Source organism: Alligator sinensis, unplaced genomic scaffold (genome assembly GCF_000455745.1).
Source record: "Alligator sinensis unplaced genomic scaffold, ASM45574v1 scaffold858_1, whole genome shotgun sequence".
Classification (NCBI taxonomy): Eukaryota; Metazoa; Chordata; order Crocodylia; family Alligatoridae; genus Alligator; species Alligator sinensis.
In genome coordinates, this window is record NW_005842079.1 from 732,974 (window position 1) to 739,848 (window position 6,875).

Here is a 6,875-nt window from a genome sequence, read left to right on the forward strand (position 1 = left end):
ATTGAAACCACCGTGCAGAGGAGATGGCTCCCATAGAGGTACCGAAACGGCTCCAGTATACAACCTCCACACATAGCTAGTAGGGGAGGCATCATCAACCATGCAGTTCAGCTGCTATTCTCCTGAGCTGGCCATGGCTGGAGAGGGGCATATTCAGCCCTGCAGACAAAGCCCCCAGGGGACATGCAGCCTCTTCCACAGCACACAGCCAAAGAGGGGTTGCCCGGGCCTTGAAAGACCAAAAGAGATGGGAGATTGTGTTGTTACCCTGCCCATCAGGATGGGATGAGACGGGGCACCTGGTTTGTCCTTCCAGCCCCGCTGTCTCTGTCATTGGTAGATGGGGCCACCAGCTAGTAGAGGCATCGTGCTCTAACACTCTCTTCCAGGAACTTGCAGCCTGAGTCTGAGCATGGCCATGCTTAGCCTGGGTCACTTCATGCCCCACTGGTCTACTCTGCCAGAGACTCTTTCGGCATTTGGTGGGCCCTTCCCACTACTTCTTCTATCCAAGCCCCTCTGGAATTGGGAACCTCCCAGAGACAGCTGCCAGTGTCCCCATGCTTGGTGTGGGGCACAGGGGTATGGATGTGGGTCGCTGAGCTCCCTGCCCCTTGGGTACAAAACAGAACCACTGATGTATTTATTAATGGACTGTTGCTGATGAATGTAAACCCTCCTTGGGACACGCTGGCCCCCAAGGGACCACAAGGACATTCCTGACTGGTATTTCCTGGGGTGGAAGAGGAGAAGAGCTGTATATGGAGATCTGGGGCTGAGATGGAGATCAGAGAGCCACTGGGAATTTCCCTTTATGAGATGTGCCCTTATATGGAATTAGAAGCAGAGTCATTAGGAAACCTTCCAGCAGGATGGGCCTGGGGAGCAGTGAGCAATGACAGGCAGCCAGGTTCCTGACAGGGAGGACAGGAGTCCTTCTGTGTCCTGAAAGGCGCTGAGTCTGCTCTTCACTGACAGACCCAGGGAGATCTTAACCAAGGCCCACGTGGAAGCACATAACTCTCCATGAACTTGACCAAGGATCAGCCATCCCTGAGGGTTGAGTTAATCATTCCCATGGGCTGCTGTCTTGCACTTGGGCCTGCTTGGAAATAAATTGCTCTGGGAGCCCCTGATCTGAAATCACTCCCAGGCCCTGCAGAGATGGGATCTGACTCCATATTGGCAAGTCCAGCCCACAGCTAGTAGCAATGGGAAGTTACCACAGCCCAATAGCTGGTCCCAGGCCTGCTCTGAATAGGTGAGTTCTTGAGGGGATGCAGTACACCACTGCTTTTGACCACCTGGCTGGGTAGAGGACACTTTCCTGGCTGCTTTCTCCCCAGATAGGTAGGGGCTCAGCTCTGGGGCACACAAGGCATTTCACCAGCCACAGGCCCAGTGAGCAGACAACAGGAGTCAGGGACCTAGGTTCTCTTCACAGCTCTGCTCCTGCCCTGCTGAGTGCCCTTGCTCCTTCATTTGTAATGCATGAGTGATGCACTTGGAGATCAGTATGTGAAGGCATATCCACAAGGATTAAGAGGTATTGAATTCATGACCAAAATAAAACCAGATAAGGAGGCCCCTAAAGCCTGTCCCCAGCTTCCATGTGTGATGGAGCTCACAGATCCTCCAGTACCTGTAGGTGAAGCATGAGATCGTTGAGAGGGGGCTTTTCTCCACCTGAAAAGCTTAGACTTTTTCCCCAGCTGCCTGTTTTGAGCTCTTCCTCTCCCCATTTCTCCTTTGCCTGATCAGAGGGTGTGTTTCAGAGCCAGGACAGCTCCCAGAAATCCCAGCCAGGAATCTACTAGAATGTTTTTAACCTTTTGGGGATGATGAGATTGAACCCGGTTTGGTGCCAAACAGCCGAGAGGTGATGAAAGCACCCCTTAGATCCACTGCGACTAACTGTAGTGACACATTCCCTCGGAGCTGTACATGTGGCTCATCTGGAAGGCAGCAAGATGGGAGGAAGACGTAGAAGAGCAAGTGTGAAGAAAGTGAAGGAAGGCTGCTGCTCCAGGTAGGATGTGTGAGTGCAGCCCTGGCAGCCTGTGCTCAGCTCCATGGACACAGTTAGGGCATGAAAGGAGAGCGGGACAGACAGAACTGGACACCCCAGCGGGCTTGTACTAAATTAACACAATAAAAGCAGTTGATTAATCCGCGGCCTCCTGCTTTTGAGAAATCAATGAAAGTCTCCTCCCTGTCCCGCGACTAGATCCCCACTGCCTCAGTCTGAGATAGCAATCCTGGCATGTGGCTTATGCAGCGACCCAGAGGCATGACCATAGAACACAGAGCAATTCAGTGGGTGGCAAAGGTAACCCACACTCTGTCCCTCCCAAGCAGTTGGGGTACAAAAAGGATGAGGAGCCCCTGATAGTGGAGCTGGAACCAGTGGGCAACATGCCTGGAGTGCAGGAGACTTGACAGGTAGAGCTGGAAAGAGTAGGGGTTTACTGGGGGCCTATGCCTCTCTAGCTCTGCAAGGGCACTCACAGGCCTTGCTGGAGGAGGCAGAGTGCAATGCACATTGGACATGAGATGGCACCAGTCTCTGGGGTCTGCCTACAGCCTGGATTCCTGCCCAAGGACAGGACACTCGCTGACACCCCTGGTGGTGGCAGCAGACCCTCCTGCCTTCCGCAAGATTCTGCTCTGAGGGTAAGCCTGTTCTGATTGGCTGTCTTTCTTACTGCCCCACCTCCTAGGTCTCTGCAGTCAATCAGGGTTGCTCTGGAGTCAGCACCAGTGCATCCAACCTGCCCTGTGAGAGTAGGGCCTATTGCTGAGGGGTGCGGGGAGGGCAAGAAGAGCCTCACAGCTTGGGGCAGCTCTGCGTGCTCCTGGTGCCCCTGCCTGCTTGGGAGGGGGAGGATGAAGCACCCCTGGAACTGCTCCTCCCAGGCTGTGGGGGGAGAATTGCCCCAAGAAGGCAGGAAGGAGGCTGGGGCAAGCTGATGGAGGCTGGGCTGCCATGCATGCCCCCTGGGGCCAGGGGCACAGGGTTGGAGGTGGTGTCAGAGGCAGCCCTTCAGTGCTTCTGTAGCATGCAGTGGCTTTTGTGATGCTTAGTGTGCTTAGCCTACACCACCGGATGCCACTGGACACTTCCATGGGGTGAATTAGTGGATGAAAATGGAGGCCCTGGGCGTGCTGGGTCTAAGTTGGTAGTTGCAGAGTGGTGGGTGTTAGGGTGTAGGACAGGGTTGTAGGGTACTGGGCATGGGAGTTTGAGTGGGGGTTGGGGCCTGAATTGTTGGGGATCACTATGCGGCTGAGTAACCTCCAGTTGCCCCGATGGGTCCCCTAAGCACTGGGCCCTGGAAGCAGTGGAGGAGATTGACTTATTGGCCCAACACCAGGTGGGAAAGCTGGGTTTCAAGGGGCCAGTGTCTCTCTTTGCCTACCAGCCGGCTGGTTCCGATCAATCATTTACAACAGCATCAATGCCAATGCCTTTTACCCAGAGTTGGAAGTTGGAGGACTGTGGTGTCTGTTCTTCCTTGCCTCTCCGGCCTGGCCATGCCTTCCCTCTGTCAGCCATCAGAGGGAGCACCACAGCTATGCTCATCAGGCAGGCAGGGACAGGTCTGAGGAGCAGTGGGCACTGCCAGGGGGAAGATTTGTCATCTGTGCAGACCTACCACTGATCAGATGAGCCAAGCTGTGGTCACCACCCAACACCAGAGCTCAGAGCTTCTGCAGTGATGGGGTGGATTGGGGAGGAAGGAGCAGGGGGGTTTGCACTGTTCTCAGGCCCCAGTGAAAGGAGCCAGTGTGATTAGTAGGGTTCTGTGAAATTTCACCACCAGTTTTCACCAGGCAAAACTCGTAACATGGGTGCTTGTGCAACTAGTGCCTCTCATCAGGCAGCAGGACTGAAGATCCCCCATCACTTGCCACCACAGACCTGGGGGTAATAATTGACCACAGTACAAACATGAGCTGGCAGTGCAATGCTGTAGCCAGCAGGGCCAACAATACCCTTTCAATTGATGCATCTCCAGCAAAACCAGCCCCCTACACCAAGCAGGAAAGACAACTGGGGGTCAGGTGACCCCAGCGATGTGACTGTCTAGTCTCCTCTTGAAGATTTCCAGGATAGGTGATTGCACCACCTCTGGAGGGAGCTTATTCCAATCTGAACACCCTAGTTGTGAAGTAGTTTTTCCTATTGTTGAGCCTGAAACAATCTTCCAGGAGTTTGTGACCATTATTCCTAGTTTTCCCCAAGGGTGCCCTGGTAAACAGTTGTTCACCAAACCCTAGATGTATGCTTCCGATGTAGTGGTAAGCTGCTACCAAGCCCCCTCTCAGCTTTCTCCTTTTCAAGCTGAAGAGTCCCAGGTCCCTCAGGCTTTCCTTGTATGGCTTGCTGTGCAAGTCTCTGATCATATGGGTAGCTCTTCTCTGGACTCTCTCAAGCTTTACCACGTCCTTGTTAAGGCGCAGAGCCCAGAACTGGACGCAGTACTCCAGCTGCGGTCTCTCCAATGCCAAGTACAGCCAAGTAGAGCAGGAGAATCACCTCTTTGCAATGGTTTTACTGGAGCTGCATCAATTGATGCACATCAGGGTATTGTTGGCCCTGCTGGCTACAGCATCGCACTGTCGGCTCATGTTCATACTCTGGTCAATTATTACTCCCAAGTCCCCGGTGGCAACAGATTGGGGATCTTCAGTCCTGCTTCCGGATGAGAGGCAGCAGTTGCACAAGCACCCATGTCTCGAGTTTTGCCCGTCAGCAGCCAGAGGTGCAAGGCCCCAAAACCCAGAAGCCCTGCACTGATCTCCTTGAGAGCTGGCAGGTTACGTGGCCTCAGCAGGGGCTAGCAGGCCTGCAGCTTTCACCCTGCTGCGCCTTAACACACGCTATGTCACCCCTGCCATGAGTTTTGCTTGTCTGCAGCTTGAGGTACAGTTTTCCCCAAACCCCTGCACCTATCCCCTTGAAACTTGGCAGGCTTCATGGCCTCAGCACGGGCTAGCATGCCTGCAGTTTTGACCCCTCTGTGGCTTAACACATACCCATGACATGAGTTTTGCTTTCAAGACTTTGGGATGCAGTGTCTCCAAACCCCCTGCACCTATCTCCTTGAAACTTGGCAGGCTTCATGCCCTCAGAAGGGACTACCATTCTTACAAGTTTCATTCACATCAGGCCAGAAATGACAACGTTATAGGCTGTTTTGACCTTCCCCATTATATCCTATGGGTGAGTTTTGCCACTTCGACCGTTTCGAGGGAACAGAGCGGACCAGCTGTTTCAAATGGAAACAAAATTCAAAATGGAGCGCTGCCGTTTCACACAGCCCTAGTGGTTAGGTTTTCATCTTTTACTCTTGAACCAACTCACATTAACTCCTCTGCACTCATCTCTCCTGCCCCAGCTCCTGTCCAGCCATGCCCCTGAAAGGGAAGATTTTCTGGGTTATGATTTGCAGACATTTGTCTGGCTGCAAATCCCCAGCTCTGCCAGGTTGGGCTCCCTGCACAGAACTCAGTTAATACTCGTCAGTCTTGACCTATAGACCCCTGCCACTGCAAATCCAGTCCTGTCACAGACAGTGGCTAGAGCCTGGCTAGAGATGTAGGCGTAGAACTAGGACTAAAATGGTTCCCTTCTCACACTTGTTTTGAAATTTTTTTGTGTTCCAAATTAAGACAAGAAGTCAAATCCTGAACCATTTTGCAAATGTGTTTTAAATATGTTGGTTCAGGGCAGTGAACCCTTTGGGGTTTAGACTGTGGAGCTGTCTTTTTAATACTATCTGCTTGATATTTTTCCTAAGCAAGTCCTTTTAAATGGAAAAACCCAACTACTTTATTTAACAAGGTCAAAATGAAAGTTTGATGATTCTGAGCAGGGGTTTTTTTCAGACTACTTTCAAGTAAAAAAAAAAAATCATTGAACTTAGGCCTTTGCATGGCAGGCTTCAGTTTCACCAAATCAGCATTTTCCAATGTGCAGAGGTTCCCTGGGAAACTGCTAACCAGCTCTGGTAATGAATCCAGCTTAGGCTCTGTGCTCACAGACTTGATCCTATAACTCAGGCAAGAGCACTTTGTGAATGGAGACAACAGAGGAAGAGGGGGACCTGGGTGTATGGGTCCATCATAGGGTAACTACAAGCCACCAGTGCCATGTAGCTGTGAAAAAGGCTAATGCAATCCTAGGCTATAGTACCTGGGGTGTGCTCAGGAGAAACAAGTAGGTACTAGGACTGTTGCACAAGGCATTAGTAAAACTCCATTAGGGAAACTGCAGTTTTGGCCACCAATATTAAAAAAAAAAGATGAGCTTAAGCAGAAACAGGTTTTAAAAAGAGCTACTAGTTGGTGACAGGAATGGAGAACTTATTTTATGAAAGAAGAATAAAGAATAAAGACTCCAGGCTTGTTTAGCGTAACAAAATGGAGACTGAAGGAGAATAGGATGATCCTTTGCAAGTGCATTCATAGAGTGAATACTGGGGAAAGAGAAGAACCTGTAGACTCCTGAATGCCACCAGCACAGGCTCTGAAATGAATATAGACAAACTCGTAATGGGAATTAGAATTTTTCTAACTCTCAAAAGTGTGATTTTTTTAAACAGCTTTCAAGCCAAGTAGCAGGCAAAGAACCAGAATTGCTGTAAGACTGGACTCATTAGTTAATGAAAGGCTTAGTGTGATGGGACTGGAGTTCTGGCTCAACAATCAATATGCATGGTGTCTGAAGTCATGTGTTTGCAGTCCCCAGGTTAAGGGATAGAAATAGCTCTCTTGTAGAATGAAAGGTGTCTGATAATCCCATAGTTTCATAATTTCATAGTAGCTAGGGTCAGGAGGGACCTGAACAGATCATCTAACCTGACCCCCTG

At 51.0% G+C, this 6,875-nt stretch overlaps 1 protein-coding gene across 9 annotated transcripts in view; it reads left to right on the forward strand.

Annotated features, from left to right (window-relative positions):
* SEMA3B (semaphorin 3B) overlaps positions 1–3,899 on the forward strand; it is a 93,120-nt gene extending 89,221 nt beyond the window's left edge. For all 9 annotated transcript variants that reach the window (XM_025204378.1, XM_025204383.1, XM_025204374.1 and 6 more), the window contains one exon: positions 1,762–3,899. The gene's annotated coding sequence lies outside the window, so the exon portion shown is untranslated. The remainder of the gene's footprint in view (positions 1–1,761) is intronic.
* Positions 3,900–6,875: the final 2,976 nt, after the last annotated feature.